We start from the raw sequence: 22,803 nt of genomic DNA on the forward strand, positions 1-22,803 counted from the left end.
TTTGGCCTATCATAGAACAGTACAGCACAGAACAGGCCCTTCGGCCCACGATGTTGTGCCGAGCTTTATCTGAAACCAAGATCAAGCCATCCCACTCCCTATCATCCTGGTGTGCTCCATGTGCCTATCCAATAACCGCTTAAATGTTCCTAAAGTGTTTGACTCCACTATCACTGCAGGCAGTCCATTCCACACCCCAACCACTCTCTGCGTAAAGAATCTACCTCTGATATCCTTCCTGTATCTCCCACCACGAACCCTATAGTTATGCCCCCTTGTAATAGCTCCATCCACCCGAGGAAATAGTCTTCGAATCTGTACAGACCATAAGCCCACCCAGGCTCTATTCCCGTAACCCCACACATTTACCCTGCTAGTCCCCCTGACACTGGAGTCAATTTAGCACAGCCAATCAACCTAACCTAACCTAATTCTCCCCGTGTCTGCGTGGGTTTTCTCTGGGTGCTCCAGTTTCCTCCCACAGTGCAAAAATGTGCGGGTTGGGTAGATTGGCCATGCTAAATTGCCACTTGGTGTCAGGGGGACTAGTAGGGTAAATGTGAAAGGTTATGGGGATAGGGCCTGGGTGGGATTGTGGTTGGTGCAGACTCGATGGGCTGAATGGTCTCCTTCTGCACTGTAGGGATTCTATGATCTTTGGACTGTGGGAGGAAGCCAGAGCACCTGGAGGAAAGTGAATGAACTTCACTTAATAAACTTAAACTTAAGTGAAGTTTATTTATTAGTCACAAGTAGACTTACATTAACACTGCAATGAAGTTACTGTGAAAATCCCCGAGTTGCCACACTCCGGTGCCTGTTCGGGTACACTGAGGGAGAATTCAGCATAGCCAATGCACCCTAACCAGCATATCTTTCGGACTGTGGAAGGAAACAGATGCAGACACGAGGAGAACGTGCAGACTCCGCACAGACAGTGGCCCAAGCCAAGAATCGAATCAGGGTCCCTGCGCGCTGTGAGGCAGCAGTGCTAACCACTGTGCTACCGGGAGGGATCAGTAGGCAGGTTTCCTTACTGATTTAAACACTCCTGAACAGTTCTGTTGTAAACTGAATATAGACATACATGTTTGTCTGAAAATCGGGTTCCACAGACCACATTTATCTGCAGCTCAAATGGCATTGTTGTAATGGGTCACTGTCTGTGTGGAGTTTGCACATTCTCCTCGTGTCTGCGTGGGTTTCCTCCGGGTGCTCCGGTTTCCTCCCACAGTCCAAAGATGTGCGGGTTAGGTTGATTGGCCAGGTTAAAAATTGCCCCTTAGAGTCCTGGGATGCGTAGGTTAGCGGGTAAATATGTGGGGGTAGGGCCTGGGTGGGATTGTGGTCGGTGCAGACTCGATGGGCCGAATGGCCTCCTTCTGCACTGTAGGGTTTCTATGATTTCTATGATTCTATGGGCACTGTTGCTGCTGGTAATGCTAATCCAAGCTACCCTATGAAGGTTTAAGAGACTATTGGTTTGAGATGTGTTATTTTCCACTACCTGCATTAATATTATGGCTTTACCATGGAAAAACTTCCCAGGATGTGTCACAAAAGCAAGTAATAAACCTTTGATTCCAAATTTTAAAGCTGGTCTTTTAAAGTGGATTGATGTACTGGATTTAATGAATAGCTCATTGTTCTATTTCAATGCATCATGAGCATTGATTTCCTTGCGATTTGTAAACTGACGATGCTCTTTAACCACTCAGAGTTTTGTCTTACACTTTAAGTTTCCCAGAAATAATAGCACATGTCTACTGATTATAGTAACTTGTGTATGGGAATGCCCACTGCTTCTTCTATGTATCAACTGGTGGAAGGTACTAACATATTCAATTGAGCCCACCGAGGCAGAACCCTTACATAATGTGAAGCATGTGTACTACACAGGACAAGCAGCATTTTAAAATACACTTACAATTAGAATATCTATTTGAGCTTCTTAAGTTTTCCAGTCTTCTTACAATGACTAGTAACAAAATAGTTCAGCAGAAGGTTCCGTTTGAAATACTTCAGCCTACCGTTAAATGCAGTTCTGTTAGTCTGAACACTTGAGAAGTTTAAACAAGCCGTTTTGAATAAGGCAGAAGGATCCACATGTTCAAAAAGTACGATCCCTTTGAAGGCCAATGCACTTGATTATCTGCAGCCAAATGATTGCAACACCGCTGCATTGATCCCAACCCAATCTGCACAATTCAATTCACACCTATATCAAAATGTTATGTGGCCCTAACATGAACAATGCCGTTCTGAGTAGCCACTTTAGAACAAACAACGCTATCACAAAAACGGGTATAAATAATTTAAATGCGATGGGAAACAAATGGGAAACATGTGCCAAGTGTTCCTTACGGCTTTGCTGAGTCACAGACAGAGAATGGAGAGGTCCATCCAAGAATCGTGCTCCACCCTGTTTCAGGCACATGGTCACATGAGCTCATTCATTACGACAGTGGCCAAACTCTTGGTGAGTTCCACGTGGCATTACGCCGAGGGGATGCAGTATCAATGCACCGACAACTTACAGTTACAGTTTCACAGGGCGGCACGGTGGCACAGTGGTTAGCACTGCTGCCTCACAGCACCAGGGACCCGGGTTCGATTCCGACCTCAGGGTTACTGTCTGTGTGGAGTTTGCACTTTCTCCCTGTGTCTGCGTGGGTTTCCTCCGGGTGCTCCGGTTTCCTCCCACAGTCAAAAGATGTGTGGGATAGGTTGATTGGCCATGCTAAATTGCCCCTAGTATCAGGGGATTAGCAGGGTAAATATGTGGGGTTACAGGGATAGGGCCAGGGTGGGATTGTGGTCGATGCAGACTCAATGGGCCGAATGGCGTCCCTCTGCACTGTAGGAATTCTATGATTTACTGCCCTGTAACTCACCAAGATATTCATTCTCCATGAATAAAATTGGGCTATAATTTCCTCGGACACTGATTGCCACTCTGTATCCACTTACCTGCACTAAAATGTTTAAGTGCCTGCCTTGGCCAACCTTCCTGAACTCAGGCCAGGTGAGATCCAGGCAGTACAGCATGACCCCGGACCCAGCATCGAAGCCCGAGAGAGTCGGAGTGAAGGGGGGGCAATGTCCCCTGTTTTACAGCACTAGCTGCTATAAAGAGGGTGGGTCAGAGATGGGGGGGAGGTGATCGGACATTGGAGGAGGTGAGGGTTTGGACACTGGGGGTTGCGAGGTCTGACATCAAGAGTTGGGGGGGGAGGTCCGACATAGTGGGGTGGGGGTGTGTGTCTGACATTGTGGGGGGGTGGTCGGACATTGACGACAAATGTCTGGTCGAACATCAAGACGGTTGGCGGGGGGGGGGAGGAGGTCAGCATCTGGGGGACGGGGGAGGCGGCAGATCTGACATGGGGGATTGGGTGTGGTTGGACATTGGCGGGGTAGTTGGGGTCAGACATTGGAACAGTTAGTCATGGGGTTATTGGACACCGGGCGGGTGGTGAGTAGGTTTGGATATAAGGAGGGGGGAGCAGGTTGGACATTGGAGCTAGTGTGATGGATCAGGTGGGTTTGGACATTGAGCAGTGGGCGGAACATGGGGTTTAGTTTAGGTTAAGGGGGCATTGGGGTTTGGTTTGTGTTGGGGCTTTATGGATATTGGCTCAGGTTGGGTGCGGGTGGGGTGGGGGCGGGGAGATGTTTCCAGCCAGATTGGGTTACAGGGGGATGTCAGGCTGAGCAGACAGGGGTGGGGGAGGGAAAGTGGTGATGAATACAGTGGGGGGTGCTTAGTGTGGGATGTGGGGGTTCCTGGGCGCCAGGAATGTTGGGGATGTCCTGAACAGGGTTCGGTCTTGGTGTTTAAAATGGTTACACAGAAGTTAGAAGCAGTTTTATTTCTTCTAACTCTTTCAGAGTAACTATGAGGATAAAACTGGCAGAATCATCTGAAGTTAGTGATTGCTTGGTCAGAAGGTTCCCAGCACAGTGCAATTGTCCGGGGGAAGTTAATGCTTCCGGACAATTCCCGGGTAAACCGAGGGAGATTCCCCAGCGCCTCTTTGGGATACCCACTGTGGTGATTGTCCCTTTAAGGGAAACACAGGAGAGTAAGGGTCAGTTGGCTTGGGTGACCAATCAGGACTCAGGGTGTGGAATCACCCCATGTGGAGAGGGGGTCCTCGGCAGAGACATTTGGGGAGCATCTACTGCCATGTGGCTGCTGTACAATTCGTAAAGAACAAAGAACAGTACAGCACAGGAAACAGGCCCTTCGGCCCTCCAAGCCTGTGCCGCTCCTTGGTCCAACTAGGCCAATCGTTTGTATCCCTCCATTCCCAGGCTGCTCATGTGACTATCCAGGTAAGTCTTAAACGATGTCAGCGTGCCTGCCTCCACCACCCTACTTGGCAGCGCATTCCAGGCCCCCACCACCCTCTGTGTAAAAAACATCCCTCTAATATCTGAGTTATACTTCGCCCCTCTCAGCTTGAGCCCGTGACCCCTCGTGAACGTCACTTCTGATCTGGGAAAAAGCTTCCCACCGTTCACCCTATCTATCCCCTTCATAATCTTATACACCTCTATTAGATCTCCCCTCATTCTCCGTCTTTCCAGGGAGAACAACCCCAGTTTACCCAATCTCTCCTCATAGCTAAGACCCTCCATACCAGGCAACATCCTGGTAAACCTTCTCTGCACTCTCTCTAACGCCTCCACGTCCTTCTGGTAGTGCGGCGACCAGAACTGGACGCAGTACTCCAAATGTGGCCTAACCAGCGTTCTATACAGCTGCATCATCAGACTCCAGCTTTTGTACTCTATACCCCGTCCTATAAAGGCAAGCATACCATATGCCTTCTTCACCACCTTCTCCACCTGTGTTGCCACCTTCAAGGATTTGTGGACTTGCACACCTAGGTCCCTCTGTGTTTCTATACTCCTGATGACTCTGCCATTTATTGTATAACTCCTCCCTACATTATTTCTTCCAAAATGCATCACTTCGCATTTATCCGGATTAAACTCCATCTGCCACCTCTCCGCCCAATTTTCCAGCCTATCTATATCCTGCTGTATTGCCCAACAATGCTCTTCGCTATCCGCAAGTCCAGCCATCTTCGTGTCATCCGCAAACTTGCTGATTACACCAGTTACACCTTCTTCCAAATCATTTATATATATCACAAATAGCAGAGGTCCCAGTACAGAGCCCTGCGGAACACCACTGGTCACAGACCTCCAGCCGGAAAAAGACCCTTCGACCACTACCCTCTGTCTCCTATGGCCAAGCCAGTTCTCCACCCATCTAGCCACTTCTCCTTGTATCCCATGAGCCTTAACCTTCTTAACCAACCTGCCATGTGGGACTTTGTCAAATGCCTTACTGAAATCCATATAGACGACATCCACGGCCCTTCCTTCATCAACTGTTTTTGTCACTTCCTCAAAAAACTCCACCAAATTTGTAACGCACGACCTCCCTCTATTCTTATTAATTCTTATTAATAAAAACCTCTTGTGTTCACCAATGAAGCCTGGGCAAGTGCATCTTTACACCTCCATCCAACACTGAGGACCAAGGAAATTACGGGCCAAATTGCAGGAAATGGCAGAGCGGGATGTAGTTGTGCAGAAAAACAGAGTTAAGGTTTCAAGTTGCTGGTGCCTAACCGGCTGGGTAGTTATAGCTTTCTTCTTTTATTTCACATTTCCAGCATCTGCTGTATTTTATTTTTGACTATTCTTCATGCCATGAAAACATTGACAAACTATGGACTATATTTTCCTCTCATCTAGGTTCACATAGCGATTCCTACTGTGTTCCTGCTACATTTCTCTCGAGTCCAGTGTAAGCAGGCACCAACAGTTGGCAATAAATTGTAGAATAGGAATGTGTTCAGCATTCATCTATGAACTTTATCAATTAGAAACTACATCCCGATCTGACCACAGGGCATCGCAACTGCATTATGAAGTATCGATATTCCCAATAAAATTGAGAAATCTTACCTTTCTACACTGGAGGAGTCTTGCCTCACTGCAAGCCGACAACAATGTTAAGAGCACTCGCCTCAGTGGTGGTGGATAGATTTACAGCTGAATTTGAAAGCTGAGTTAGGGATTATCCTCAAATTATAGAGTGCCTACAAGTGTGTAAAGTTTACATCTCTAAGTTTGCGTCATAGAATTCCTACGGCGCAGAAGCAGGCCATTCAGCCTATTGAGTCTGTACTGACTCTCCGAGAGCATCCCACCCTATACGCATAACTCCAACGTATTTAACCCCCCGCTAATCCCCCTAACCTTCACATCTTGGAACACTAAGGGGCAATTTAGTGTTGTGTCTGCCGCACAGTTTGTTTTAACCCTTATACGGTGGACAAATAACTGCGTGTAGATGTCTCGTTCGTACAACCAATATTTATTTAAGACACACAATCAATAATCACCCGCCCAACCAACAATAAGTTATCTTACAGAAAATACTAAAGTCCAAGTCCAGTACAAAGCCTTGACTTCATTACATGACTGGCAAGTACCCAAGCAGATATTGGCCTTTATCTGTGCGCTGGTCTTGGTTGTCCTCTGCGTGGTCTGGTCCTTTGGTCTGGTCTGGCACTCTGGCTCTGGTCTTCCTTCCTTCTTGGGTGTGGTGGCTCTCCTCGTGCTGGTCGTTGCTGGCGACGGTCACCGTTGTTGTAGCTCGTTTGTGGGGTCAGAGAGAGAGAGAGATTCTTGGTTGTGCAGCACCCTTCATACCCTGTTGGGTTTCATACCCCTTTTGGCCATTGCCAATCAATCGATCAGGACTTGATCACCCTGATCGATGAAGCCCAATCGGGTGCTGCCACACCAATCTCTGGGTGTGTCCCCAACGGCCATGTCTGCAGGTGCTGGAGGCACATAGGTCACATACCTCGCTCCTAAATAAGGGGTCACGGTGCCCTTATGTCTGGTAAACAACCCAGTGTGACCAGAAAGTCTCTTTGATCCTGGAGATGACCCATATCCTGTGTATTCACACGTCTGGGTTGCAGCCTGTTTGTCTCTATCTTTTAAACTGTAGCCTGTCGTTTTAGTTCTTGCCCAATTGTCCCAGAGTGCTTTGCAAATCGCCATTTTAGATGGCCCGTTTGGCCACATTAGCATGGCCAATGCACCTAACCAGCATGCCTTTCGGACTGTGGTAGGAAACCGGAGCACTTGGAGGAAACCCATGCAGCCATGGGGAAAACGTGCAGACTCCGCACAGCGACCCAAGCCTGGAATGGAACCCGGGTCCCTGGCACTGTGAGGCAGCAGTGTTGATCACTGTGCCACCATGCTACCATCTGCTGTATTAATGTTCATGGCTGGTTTCATTGCAGCAGTCTTGCATTTTCAGAACAACCTCAACCAACCCTTCAGTCCCTATATCACAGAGAAAGGAGGTCAATGGCAGTTGCCACCACCTCTCCCCGACCCCTGAACCATACCCTAGCTGGGATCAAATTACATAGCTGAACGATGATTGAACCAGTTCCACTTCAGGAGTTCATTGAGTCAGTGGAGGAGCCAAGGAAATAGATATTCTAATTGCTGAGGTAATCATTATGTGGCTTTGGTTGCACAGGTTTTGAATTCAATGTAGAAAGTCGAAACGCACAGAGGCGGTACAGTGGCACAGTGGTGAGCACTGCTGCTTCACAGTGCCAGGCTTCTGGGCTTTATTCCCGGTTTGGGTCACTGTCTGTGCGAAGTCTGCATGTTCTCCTCGTGTCAGCGTGGGTTTCCTCCCAGTGCTCCGGTTTCCGCCCACAGTCCGAAGGACGTGCTGGTTAGATTGGCCATGCTAAATTCTCCCTCAGTGTACCCGAACAGGCGCTGGAGAGTGGCGACTAGGGGATTTTCACAGTAACTTCATTGCAGTGTTAATGCAATCCTACTTGTGACGAATAAATAAACTTTATTGATGCTGCCAGAAGTGACATTAACATCACAAGAACCATCCCACTGGACAAAGCACTGTTTAACTTTATGCAAAAGATTCTGACACTTGTGAGCGATATATAAAATGAATGGAAAATAAAGACTGTGGTGATAGAATTTCTGTTGACAATCCTTCTTTTCTGTGATTAGAATATGATTCTGACCAGTTCTGTAACACATGGCACCCTTCTGTTACCTATCTCAAGGCAATAATTAACTTTTTAAAATTCCTCCTATACTACATCAACATCTTTCCCAGAGGATGTGAATTGATTTATTATTGTAACGTGTATAGGTATATAGTGAAAAGTATTGTTCCTTACACACTACACAGACAAAATGAACCTTTTATAGAGTACAGAGGGGAGAAGGAAAGGAGTGGGTGGAGAATGTAGTGTTACTGTCATACCTAGGGTGTAGAGAAAGATACAAGATAGATCCTTTCAAAAGTCTGATGGCAGCAGGGAAGATGCTGTTCTTGAGTCGGTTGGTACGTGACCTCAGACTTTTGTATCTTCTTCCCGACGGAAGAAGGTTGAAGAGAGAATGTCCGGGGTGCGTGGGGTCCTTGATTATGTTGGCTGCTTTTCCGAGGTAGCGGGAAGTGTAGACAGAGTCAATGGATGGGAGGCTGGTTTGCGTGGTGGACTGGGCTTCGATAACAATTCTTTGTAGTTATTTGCGCCCTTGGACAGAGCATGAGCCATACCAAGCTGTGATTCAACCAGAAAGCATGCTTTCTATGGTGCATCTGTAAATGTTGGTGAGAGTTGTAGCGAACATGCCAAATTTCCTTAGCCTCCTGAGAAAGTAGAGGTGTTGGTGCTCTTTCTGAACCATAGCATCAGCATGGAGGGACCAGGACAGGTTATCGATGATCTGAACACCTAGAAACTTGAAGCTCTCGACCATTTCCACTTCAGCCCCATTGATGTAGACAGGAGCATGCCCTTCACTACGCTTCCTGAATTCGATGACCATCTCCTTCTTTTTGCTGACATTGAGGGAGAGCTTATTGTTGCCGCACCAGTTTAGCAGATTCCCTATCTCTTTCCTGTACTCTGTCTCATCTTTGTTTGAGATCCGACCCACTACGGTGGTGTCATCAACAAACCTGAAAATCGAGTTGGAGGGGAATTTGGCCACACAGTCACAGCAGAATAAGGAGTATAGTAAGGGGCTGAGGTCACAGCCTTGTGGGGCACCGGTGTTGAGCATGATCGTGGAGGAGGTGTCGTTGCCTATCCTTACTGATTGCGCGGTCTGTGGGTTAGGGAGTTTTGGATCCAGTCACAGAGGGAGGAGCCGAGCCCCAGGCCACGGAGTTTGGTAATGAGTTTTGTAGGAACGCCCACAACCCTTTGTGACAGTTCCAGCACTGGAGAGAATGTTGACATATGCTGACCACCAATACTGACTGCCCCACTCCTCCCCTGAACACCACAATTGACAATCCGCAACAACTAACTCTTCACCTCCACTAGGGCAAACAACCTCTTTCCCTCTCACACGTACACACACATTAAATAACTCCACACACTCTTCCTTGAACAGGTAAACGATGGAGGAGACTGCAATGCTCCCCCAATCAGTGCAGACATCCAAAGCATAGCTTCAGCAGCCCGATGCTCGTCTCCACCACCACTCTTGTGGAAGCATGACTCCTCTTGTATCTCTCCTCTGCCTCCGTTCTTGGGTAAGAGTTTTAACAACACCAGGTTAAAGTCCAACAGGTTTATTTGGTAGCAAATACCATTAGCTTTCGGAGCGCTGCTCCTTCGTCAGATGGAGTGGAAATCTGCTCTCAAACAGGGCACAGAGACACAAAATCAAGTTACAGAATACTGATTAGAATGCGAATCCCTACAGCCAACCAGATCTTAAAGATATGTCCTGTCTGGAGACAATACACATCTCTTTAACCTGTGCTTAGTGCTCCCTCCACTCACATTGTCTGTATCTTTAAGATCTGGTTGGCTGTAGGGATTCGCATTCTAATCAGTATTCTGTAACTTGATTTTGTGTCTCTGTGCCCTGTTTGAGAACAGATTTCCACTCCATCTGATGAAGGAGCAGCGCTCCGAAAGCTAATGGTATTTGCTACCAAATAAACCTGTTGGGCTTTAACCTGGCGTTGTTAAAACTCTTACTGTATTTACCCCAGTCCAATGCCGGTATCTCCACATCCGTTCTTGGGTGACAGAGTGGGGTCATCAGACACCTTTTCAAGGGATAGTCTTTGTCACCCACGAGCCATCCATCCAATCATACAAGAGCCACAAACAGCCTTGGTGTGTGTGAGTTCCGCAAGATGTAATAATCATACCAGCTCCCTGGGTAATGGGCAGAAACTTGGAGAACCTGTGTCCCGTGGTCACGGACAATCTGAACATTCATTTAGTGGAACCGCTTTCTGTTGCTGAAAGTTCCCAGCTCACTTGCTGGTGTCTTGTTGGCTACATGAGCGCAGTCTATTACACCCTGGATAGGGGGGAACCCTGCCATCACTGCATGCTCTCTCTCTGCTTGGTTGCCCTGCTCTGTCCGGTAGTGGATGAACATGTTTGAAGATAGTTATGAGCTTGACGCAATTGTGCGAGGTTGATTGAGAGAGGCTGCACAGATCCCCCACCGAGCCCTGAAAAGAACCAGAAGCGTAGAAGTTGAGGGTCACTGTGACCTTCAAATCACTGTCATGGAATGACCACCCATGCAATTGGAGGCAATTTCACGACTTATCAAGTAGCATTTTGCAGACACTGTGTGCCTGGACAGACAGAGTCTCCTGCGTCACTGGACGTTGGACATTTGGAGGTAGTTGCAGTGCTGTCTGTATATTCTAGCTGCTGGGTAGTGGTGTATTTGGTATTCCCTCCTGCCTTGGCCTCCCTGCTGACCCTGCACCAACTGACCCCGTGCCTCTCCTCTTCGAGGTCTGCCCCCGGGATGCTGTCCATACTTACCTGCTCTTTTCTCCCTCCTGTCTCTCTCTTCCTCTTCAGAGAATGCCCAACAAGTGGAATACACTATCCCTGTTGGATGAGATGCAGAGGACCAGTGCTTTGATTTGATTTATTAATGTCACATGTATTAGTATACAGTGAAATGCATTGTTTCTAGCGCTATACAGACAAAGCATACTGTTCATAGAGAAGGAAATGGGAGAGTGCGGAATGTAGTGGTACAGTCATAGCTAGGGTACAGAGAAAGATCAACTTAATGCGAGGTAGGTCCATTCAAAAATCTGATGGCAGCAGGGAAGAAGCTGTTCTTGAGTCATTTGGTACGTGACCTCAGGCTTTTGTATCCTTTCCCCGACAGAAGAAGGTAGAAGAGAGAATGTCCGGGGTGCGTGGGGTCCTTAATTACGCTGGCTGCCTTGCCGAGGCTACAGGAAGTGTAGACAGAGTCAATGGATGGGAGGCTGGTTTGCGTGATGGATTGGGGGAATCACTGTCCTTAGGGACACCTTTCAGGGAAGATGAGATCCTCAAATGCTGAAAGGTGGGTTTGAGGAGCTAATGATGTGCGAAGAACCTCAGGGACAAACTCGCAATGACAGAGGAAGTGGTGCTGCTCTGGGTGTCTTGGTCCACCTTTGGATGAGGAAATAATAACAATGCGATTTCCACCCACCTGTTTTGCCCACGCAACGAACTGAAAATTGCCCAGGCAGCGCAGAATCAGTTCATTGGTTTGTTAATTGGCTCTTTAATTGTCAGTGGGCGCACATGCGATTCACAGGTACGCGCACCAACTGACCTCAAAACGGCACGCCTGACATCAATTGACGATAAGCTTGCTCCTGAAGTTCAAACATAAAATCCTGGTCTACATCTGTGTTTGAATGTCCCACAATTCACAAATCTAACAAGTTTGGTGTTCTTACATTGGAATCATAGAATAGAATAGAATCCCCACAGTGCAGAAGGAGGCAATTCGGCCCATCGAGCCTGCACCAACAACAATCCCACCCAGGCCCTATCCCTGTAACCCCTATTAGTCCCCCCTCACACTATGGGGCAACTTAGCATGGCCAATCCACTTAACCTGCACATCTGGACTGTGGAAGGAAACCGGAGCACCCGGAGGAAACCCACGCAGACACGGGGAGAACATGCAAACTCCTCACAGACAGTGACCCAAGCCGGGAATCGAACCCGGGTCCCTGGTGCTGTGAGGCAGCAGTGCTCACCACTGTGCCACCGTACCGCTGTGGAGTTATTGCCCTTTTGTTAACTGATTGTGTTCAGCATGGGGATGAATTCGGATTATCATCCCAGCGCCAATTATGTTTGAACTATCCCATCCCCTAAAATCGTAATAGTTCGTCATTGTCTTAAACTTCCCTTTCACAGTTTCAAACCTACGCCCCCTTGTCCGAATGCAACTCAAAATTCATTTCTGAAATGAGCTTTGCAAGATTGTTTAATATTTTCGTGTTGTACCAGATCTACATTGTTATTCCCTTTCAAAACTGAATTGCGCAATCAACAAGCAATACAGAACAGGGAATAAATCTGAGATACTTTGTACCTTATGTTGCTCAGTGTCACACTGCTGCAAATTGAAGTTATTATTCTTGTATAGTGTAAGCTAAGGAGATGATTATTCTTGTATTGTAAGTACAATGGGTATCAATTTGCAAAATATAATTAGACTTGGTGCCTGCACTTATGTAGCTCTGCAGGTGTGAACTGTGATTTTATGCACATGATCCTTTGGGAGTTTCTTAAGCTTCATCAGCTGCCAGGCAGAGGCAATAAGAGAACAACACAATGACATTGAAATAAGAGTGGAGAATTTCCACAGGATTTTCCCAATCTCCCGCTTTGGCTTCGGGAATTGCCGACGAAATGCTGTAAAATGCAGCAATGCCATTTCACCAAGGGTTCCAACAAAGGACTGGCAGAAGCCCCACAAAACCTCTGGCGAGATTGACGGTGGGAAGTGATGGTCTAATGGCATTACCGCTGGGCTATTAATCCAGAAACTCAGCTAATGTTCTGGGAGCCTGGGTTCGAATCCCGCCACGGCCATGGCGGAATTTGAATCTGGAATTAAAAATCTACCGATGACCGTGAAACCATTGTCGATTGTTGGAAAAACCCATCTGGTTCACTAATGTCCCTTAGGGTAGAAAATCTGCCGTCCTTACCTGGTTTGGCCTACATGTGACTCCAGAGCCACAGCAATGTGGTTGACTCGCAACTGCCCTCTGAACAAGGGCAACTAGGAATGGGTAATAAATGCTGGCCCAGCTGGTGATGCCCATGTCCCACAAATTAATTTTAAAAAATGCCAGCAATGTTATCATCTAAACTCTTTATTGCATCATTGAGGGCATGCCACATTCGCTGCATGTGGCACCCTCAGTGTGAGGCCTAACTCATTGGCCCGAATTTTGCAGTCAGCCAAGTAAGTGGCGTTAGCTGTTCATTAAACTCACATTTGCCCATAGAGTTTCTATGGGTTTTCGCAATGTAACCGTGATAGAAACCGTGTATCGGCGCAGGCTTGGTGGGCTGAAGGGCCTGTTCCTGTGCTGTTTGGTTCTTTGTTCTAAAGCAGATTAATTTACAATGAAAGCAAAATACCATGGAGGCTGGAGGTCTGAAATAAAGACATAAAGGGGGCAATTCTCCCTGCCCGCTGTTTGTGCAGCACAGTAGGCTGGGAGACATGAGTGGAGCCCGTTTCGCGGGCTTGCCGCTGGGCGTCACAGCCTCCGCGAGTCTCCCAGCCGAAGATGTCCAGAGTAATCAGCTGATTACAGTAGGGAAATGGGGATTTCAATGTGTTTCACTCCAGCGGGGTTTACAGCTGCTCCCCATTGGCGGGGAACAGGCAGCTGACTCCGCTGGAGGGAAGAGAGGCCATTGAGGACTCCCCCCAGGAGGTCGGGGGCAAGGGGGGAGTGCCAGCCTGACACTCTGGCACTGCCCAAGGGGCACCTTGGCACTGCCCACCAGGCATCGGGCAGTGCCAAGAAGGGAGGGCCAGAGGGGTTGGGGCATATGGGGGTGAGGCCTGTTGGGGGTGATTGGTGGGAATGGGGGGGAACCACTGCCACTCTGCAATCGGAATTGGTGGAGGAGGGATGGAAGAGGTGATCGGGGATGGCCATCCAGGTTGGGGGGTGTGGGGGTTGGAGCTGCAGTGGGGTCGGGACTTTCCGGGACAGGGGGTGGGGTCGGGACTGGAGGGGTCAGGGCTGTCGGAGGGGGGAGGATTGGGAGATCGGGGCTGGCTGGATAGAGGGTTGGGAAGATTCGGGCTGTCTGGGGTGTGGGGGAACATCGGAGTTGGCCTGGGGAAGTTCAGGAGACCAGCAATCGGGGAGTGGGAGGGTTTGCAAGGCCAGTGATGGGAGGTTGTGGAGCTGGGCAGCAATCTGGAGGTCGGCAGTGCAGGGCCACTGTGCTTGCACCGATCTCCGTGCTGACAGATCGGTGCATGCAGTGGCCTGATCCACGCCAAGCTGCCGGCCTCTCCAGCAGGCGGCACGGTAGCACAGTGCTTAGCACTGCTGCTTCACAGCTCCAGAGTCCCGGGTTCGATTCCCGGCTCGGGTCACTGTCTGTGTGGAGTTTGCACATTCTCCTCGTGTCTGCGTGGGTTTCCTCCGGGTGCTCCGGTTTCCTCCCACAGTCCAAAGATGTGTGGGTTAGGTTGATTGGCCAGGTTAAAAATTGCCCCTTAGAGTCCTGAGATGCGTAGGTTAGAGGGATTAGCGGGTAAAATATGTGGGGGTAGGGCCTGGGTGGGATTGTGGTCAGTGCAGACTCGATGGGCCTAATGACCTCCTTCCGCACTGTAGGGTTTCTATGATTTCTATGAATAGGCCCTGCCCCCTGATTTTCAGAGTGCATCACGCTTGGGCACTCTGTGATTCACAGAGTGTCGGAGATTCATTCTGGAAATCATAGCGGGATTTACTCCCATTTTCCTGCAAATTGGGGAGTTGGAATATTTTTGGGACAATCCCGGCCAAAGTGTTGGAAGAACACAGCGGGTCAGGCAACATCCGTAGAGCGAGAAACGGGGTTAATGTTTTGAGTCCAATATGACTCTTCCCTCTGAAGTTGTGATACATCTTACTAATGTCCACCCTATTGTGCTGCAAGCTCCATTGCATATCGGAGAACATTATTACTAATTATTACTACGTTATTACTAATGTCCACCCTATTGTGCTGCAAGTTCCATTCATATCGGAGAACAGCGTTTTCTTTCATTCCCAGATTATAATGAATATTTGCATTTAGAATACATTTTATTTGGTCAAAATCTCCTGAAGTGTTTCACAGAACAGATTATTTCTGATCTGTAGACCAAGGGTAGATGCAGGGAAGGTTGATTGAAGAATAAGTTGTCTTCTATTCTGATCCACCAATATGTGAAAGGCACCTTGCTATGTTCCATCACTATGTAATTTTTACTTTCCTCACATACATTTTTTTGGCCTTGTATATTTGTTAATTATTAGCACCAACTTTTCAGCACTATATTCTCACACCTGCCCAGTTCAGCCCCCATCCCTTCCCAACAACCCCCTAGGCTCTGGTCTCCCAGGCTCTGGTCTCCCAGGCTCTGGTCTCCCGGGCTCTGGTCTCCTGGGCTCTCTCCTTGTCACTGGTTCCCTCAGTTCTGGCCTCGCTCGCTGCCCACCACACCACCCCAGGACCTGGCCTCCCCAGCTCTCCTCTGCTACCCCGGGCCTGACCTCTCTGGCTCTCCCCTGATCCCCCACCATCCTGGCTCTGAACTCTTTGGCTTTCTTCTGACTCCCCCCCCCCCTCCCCCATCCCCCATCCCCAGCCTCCCCCACCTCTCCCACCCTAGCCTCCTCCATGGAATCTCTGACTTGACCAATCAGAGCCTTCTGACAGAATGGCCAATCAGGGGACCGAAAGGCCAACCTCGTGTGAGGGAAATGGAGTGAAAGTGAGAGGGATTACTGGTTAAAGGGGAGGGGGCCAGGTGTAGCCAAAAACCCAGTCATCTGAGCAATTTCCTGAAAACTGTTGGAACACTGGGACGCTTTGTGGAAAGCCCAGAGAGTCCTGGCCAAACCAGGATGTCTGGTCACCCAACACACCACACCCCTACTCCTCTCAGTGATCCCCAGCAAAACCTTCTTCTTCTCTGGGGCAGGGCCTTTCCTTTTGTCGACAGAAATCATCATCTCTCCTGGCCATAGCTTCAGATGTGAGGGGGGGTGTTTTCTGCAGGAGGAACTCTTCAAATGCAAACAATAAACAAAACTTACTCCAACTTATAAATCAAAGAAAGGGTTTAATAAAGACACTTCATAACTCAAAACTTGGGGCCTCACTCTGGGCCAATCGAAGTTCCCCAGAATTGCCAACAGGTTCTTATTTATAGTGAGTCAGCTGGTCAGCTGACCATCACATCATTCTGTAATTGGTTCCATGGTTTACTGGGTCAGCTGACCCTTACAGCTTGTTACCATTGGTCACAATACATCCAATACGAAGTTGTCACCGTTTACATTCTAACAGGGGAAATGTGAAGAGAGGCGCAGCCTTGCCACACTGGGCCTCCACTGGCAAAGATCATAGAATCCCTACAGTGCAGAAGGAGGCCATTTGGCCCATTGAGTCTGCACCGACCACTATCCCATCTAGGCTCTATTCCTGTAACCCCACATATTTACCCTGCTAATTCCCCTGACACCAGGGTCAATTTACCATGGCCAATCAACCTAACCTGCACATCTTTGGAGTGTGGGAGGAAACCGGAGCACCCAGAGGAAACCCACGCAGATACGGGGAGAACGTGCAAACTCCACACAGACAGTGACCCAAGCCGGGAATCGAACCCGGGTCCTTGCAGCTGTGAGGCAGCAGTGCTAACCATTGTGCTACCGTGCCACCCTTGATGTGTCCCTTGTCCTACGTTTTGCAAACTTTGCAATGTCCTTTGAAATTGAAATATGTGTCCAAATCACCCCTGCTCAACCTGTATAAACTATGTATAACACATTGTAGGGTGTGTTATTCTATTTAGAACAAGTATAATATATGACATTATACATAATTATGCCTGTGGCAAGGCTATATATAAAATATGTTTTAGGACACCTTTGATCATTTGTGTAATGCACCCTAATCTGTGTGTAACCCCAGTGTTAGCTTTTGTTCCTGCACTTGCTGGCATCACTAATCATATTGTGGCCAAAGAGGCCACCAAAGATGGTGATTGCAAAGCATGCTGGGATAGGATGGCCAAGTGTGCGTAAAGACTGAGACAAACAGACTGCAGCCCTAAATATTGGACTGAGACAAGTGGGCCGCAGCTTTAGAGATCGGGAATACACAGGAAATGGACCATCTCGAAGACAATGATCACTCTCTGGCCAAACATACTTGTTTACCAGACAAAGGGGTGCCTTAAGCCCTTATTTGGGAGGGAGGTGTGTCACCTACGTGCCTCCAGCATCCACAGGCATGGCTGCTTGGTACACACCCCAAAGTCGGTGTGGCAGCACCCGATTGGACTCCATCGATCAGGGTGATCGAGCCCTGATCGATTGATTGGTAGTGATCGAGGGCCCGCCCTAAAGGGCGCAAAATAATCCGAGGATAAAGGTGCTGCACAACACACTACCAGCAGCAGTGACTCTGGAGACCAACCACCGTGAAGGACGGCCCTGGACCATCCAGAGGAGAAGAAGGAAGAACAGATCAGACTCAGAAGAAGAGGATCAGAGCAGACCAAAGACCAGACCATACCGAGGTGACTACAGGGACCAACACACCGATACAGGACAATATCTACTTGGATACTTGTCAGTCACTCAAAGTTAAATCAAAGTCCAGCGTTAAGTTTGAAACCTATGACTGTTCTGTAAAAGGAACTACCATAACCAATATTAATTGTGTGAATGAATAAATGTTATTGTATTAATAAGTCAACTCGCAGTTCTTTGTCCATCATATAAGGGTTAAAAACACACTGTGTGGCAAATATCCTTTCTTTTCTTCTGTCCAATATTTCTTCCTCGTCTTGCCTTTCACTTGTTTATTCTGGAGGTTTCATTGCAAGTAGCAAAATAGCGTGGCAGTTGGAGGATTTAATGGGTCTCAATGAGAATGATATGAATATGCTCATGGCATGCAAATATGATCTTCGCTACTATATGAAGCTTAATCGATGCTTAGAAAATAAGAGAAAGCTGTAGCTCCATGGCAACAGTTGCAACCACTACTTATATAGTGGCTTCAAAGTTCTGTACAGTGGCATGGAAACTGATCAACAAACAAAGAGAACAAAGAACAGTACAGCACAGGAAACAGGCCCTTCGGCCCTCCAAGCCTGTGCCGCTCCTTGGTCCAACTAGACCAATCGTTTGTATCCCTCCATTCCCAGGCTGCTCATGTGACTATCCAGGTAAGTCTTAAACGATGTCAGCGTGCCTGCCTCCACCACCCTACTTGGCAGCGCATTCCAGGCCCCCACCACCCTCTGTGTAAAAAACGTCCCTCTGATGTCTGAGTTATACTTCGCCCCTCTCAGCTTGAGCCCGTGACCCCTCGTGATCGTCACCTCCGACCTGGGAAAAAGCTTCCCACTGTTCACCCTATCTATACCCTTCATAATCTTGTATACCTCTATTAGATCTCCCCTCATTCTCCATCTTTCCAAGGAGAACAACCCCAGTCTACCCAATCTCTCCTCATAGCTAAGACCCTCCATACCAGGCAACATCCTGGTAAACCTTCTCTGCACTCTCTCCAATGCCTCCACGTCCTTCTGGTAGTGCGGCGTCCAGAACTGGACGCAGTACTCCAAATGTGGCCTAACCAGCGTTCTATACAGCTGCATCATCAGACTCCAGCTTTTATACTCTATACCCCGTCCTATAAAGGCAAGCATACCATATGCCTTCTTCACCACCTTCTCCACCTGTGTTGCCACCTTCAAGGATTTGTGGACTTGCACACCTAGGTCCCTCTGTGTTTCTATACTCCTGATGACTCTGCCATTTATTGTATAACTCCTCCCTACATTATTTCTTCCAAAATGCATCACTTCGCATTTATCTGGATTAAATTCCATCTGCCACCTCTCCGCCCAATTTTCCAGCCTATCTATATCCTGCTGTATTGCCCGACAATGCTCTTTGCTATCCGCAATTCCAGCCATCTTCGTGTCATCCGCAAACTTGCTGATTACACCAGTTACACCTTCTTCCAAATCATTTATATATATCACAAATAGCAGAGGTCCTAGTACAGAGCCCTGCGGAACACCACTGGTCACAGACCTCCAGCCGGAAAAAGACCCTTCGACCACTACCCTCTGTCTCCTATGGCCAAGCCAGTTCTCCACCCATCGAGCCACTTCTCCTTGTATCCCATGAGCCTTAACCTTCTTAACCAACCTGCCATGTGGGACTTTGTCAAATGCCTTACTGAAATCCATATAGACGACATCCACGGCCCTTCCTTCATCAACCGTTTTTGTCACTTCCTCAAAAAACTCCACCAAATTTGTAAGGCACGACCTCCCTCTTACAAAACCATGCTGTCTGTCACTAATGAGATTGTTCCGTTCTAAATGCACATACATCCTGTCTCTAAGAGTCCTCTCCAACAACTTCCCTACCACGGACGTCAAGCTCACCGGCCTATAATTTCCTGGGTTATCCCTGCTACCCTTCTTAGTAACATACGCAGGTCCCTCTGCGTATGTTACTAACTGGAAACAAGAGTACTAAATGTGCAAGTCAGCATCTGAGAGGGAAAGACAAGTACAAAGAACAAAGAACAATACAGCACAGGAACAGGCCCTTCTGCCCTCCAAGCCCGTGCCGCTCCCTGGTCCAAACTAGACCATTCTTTTGTATCCCTCCATTCCCACTCCGTTCTAGATACTCCACTATCTAGATAAGTCTTAAACGTTCCCAGTGTGTCCGCCTCCACCACCTTGCCTGGCAGCGCATTCCAGGCCCCCACCACCCTCTGTGTAAAATATGTCCTTCTGATATCTGTGTTAAACCTCCCCCCCTTCACCTTGAACCTATAACCCCTCGTGAACGTCACCACCGACCTGGGGAAAAGCTTCCCACCGTTCACCCTATCTATGCCTTTCATAATTTTATACATCTCTATTAAGTCTCCCCTCATCCTCCGTCTTTCCAGGGAGAACAACCCCAGTTTACCCAATCTCTCCTCATACCTAAGCCCCTCCATACCAGGCAACATCCTGGTAAACCTCCTCTGTACTCTCTCCAAAGCCTCCACGTCCTTCTGGTAGTGTGGCGACCAGAACTGGACGCAGTATTCCAAATGCGGCCGAACCAACGTTCTATACATCTGCAACATCAGACCCCAACTTTTATACTCTATGCCCCGTCCTATAAAGGCAAGCATGCCATATGCCTTCTTCACCATCTTCTCCACCTGTGACGTCACCTTCAAGGATCTGTGGACTTGCACACCCAGGTCCCTCTGCGTATCTACACCCTTTATGGTTCTGCCATTTATCGTATAGCTCCTCCCTACATTATTTCTACCAAAATGCATCACTTCGCATTTATCAGGATTGAACTCCATCTGCCATTTCTTTGCCCAAATTTCCAGCCTATCTATATCCTTCTGTAGCTTCTGACAATGCTCCTCACTATCTGCAAGTCCTGCCAATTTTGTGTCGTCCGCAAACTTACTGATCACCCCAGTTACACCTTCTTCCAGATCGTGGAGGAAATTTTCCAGCTACTTTTTAGTATGCGCTGACCAGGGGAAGATCTCTTCACTACATCAGACTCGAGGGCCGGAATTCTCCCATCCTGCCCGCCACTGGAATTTTAGCGGGCGGGTTGCGGAGAATGTTAAACGCCACTGATGGGCGGATGGGATTTTCCGGCTTTTAGACCAGCGCGGCTGGAGAATTCCGCCCAGGGAGTTTAGGCTGTAGTTCTTCATTGACACTCTTATGATGAATCCAACAAATAAACTGATGAACCTGCTGCATACTTCCAGTTATTTATTTATTAATTTTAATTCACGCAAAACTGAGAGTTGCACAAATTTCATGCAGGTGAGCATTAATGTTTCTGGGTCAAAACACTGAGTTTGTCATCTGATCAGAGCAATCCTGTGTGTGAGCATGCTGGTGAATTTCCACTTGATATCCTGTTATCCTGATTACTCCAAGGACATTCATTTCCCGCCCCCTGCCATTCCCCCCGTAATGTCATCTCTTAATGAATCCTGTTCTGTAAGTTATCACATTACTCGGTGAAATCCGAGGAGATCCTGATAACTTTGATTATGTTTGCAGCCGTCTCCCCACAACGCCTTCGAGAGCACCGGGCCCAGAACCTGCTCCCCCAACCAGGTCACCCACGTTGAGGGTCTGCCTCCGCCGTGGGTGCCCCCGACTCCTCCCTTTTAATCGAGGATTTTCCTGATGCTGCTCGGCATTCTCTCATCACTACTCCCCCCAAAAATGTTCCAAGGGCGTAGCACAGAGTATACACTCCAGGATAAAGCGACTATGAGCCCCGGACATCAGGATAAAAAAAAGGATTTTAAAAATGGGATGCTATTTCTGCGTTCGCATCATGCGACACCCCGCCCGCCAATGTCCAGTTTTGAGTTGTTAGATCTTCTCATTCTGAATCTACCTCATTTAGTGTGGCTATAGTGCCACACAAACACGATGGAGGGTATCCTCATTGTGCAAGTGGGACAAGCAGGGGCGTAGTGCTGACAGAGCGCTGCTCCCACACCTTCTATTTATAATATTAACTATGTTCATTGGACTGAACATGGAGTGGCAATAATGAAAGATTATTGATTAAAGATCATTTCACAGCAGAAAGAGAAGCTTTTCTGTTTGCAGCCAAACTCCCTTCTGTGATGATGTTTTACAACTTGTGGCAAAGGGGAAGGTCAATGCAGCCGACTCCAACCAGCGTTGCAGAGTTGGTGCTAGCGTTCATTGTTTTGGAACAAAAGAAACACAAAGCAAATCAAATTATATTAGAAACAGGGCGAATGCATCCTTGTTCTGCCTTTTCATGGGATCTTGGAACAAAGAACAAAGAAAATTATAGCACAGGAACAGGCCCTTCGGCCCTCCAAGCCTGCACCGGCCATGCTGCCCGACTGAAGTAAAACCCTCTTCCCTTCCGGGGACCATATCCCTCTATTCCCATCCTATTCATGTATTTGTCAAGACGCCCCTTAAAAGTCACGACCGTATCCGCTTCCACTACTTCCCCCGGCAACGAGTTCCAGGCACCCACCACCCTCTGTGTAAAAAATCTGCCTCATACATCTCCTTTAAACCTTGCCCCTCACACCTTAAACCTATGCCCCCTAGTAATTGACTCTTCCACCCTGGGGAAAAAGCTTCTGACTATCCACTCTGTCCATGCTCCTCATAATCTTGTAGACTTCTATCAGGTCGCCCCTCAACCTCCTTCGTTCCAGTGAGAACAAACCAAGTTTCTCCAACCTCTCCTCATAGCTAATGCCCTCCATACCAGACAACATCCTGGTAAATCTTTTCTGTACCCTCTCCGAAGCCTCCACGTCCTTCTGCTAGTGTTTTGACCAGGATTGAACACTATATTCCAAGTGCGGCCTAACTAAGGTTCTATAAAGCTGCAACATGACTTGCCAATTTTTAAACTCAATGCCCTGGCCGATGAAGGCAAGCATGCTGTATGCCTTTTTGACTACCTTCTCCACCTGCATTGCCACTTTCAGTGACCAGTGTACCTGTACACCCAGATCCCATTGCCTATCAATACTCTTAAGGGTTCTGCCATTTACTGTATATTTCCTATCTGTATTAGATCTTCCAAAATGCATTACC

The sequence above is a fragment of the Mustelus asterias genome, chromosome 17, assembly GCF_964213995.1.
Source record: "Mustelus asterias chromosome 17, sMusAst1.hap1.1, whole genome shotgun sequence".
NCBI lineage: Eukaryota > Metazoa > Chordata > Chondrichthyes > Carcharhiniformes > Triakidae > Mustelus > Mustelus asterias.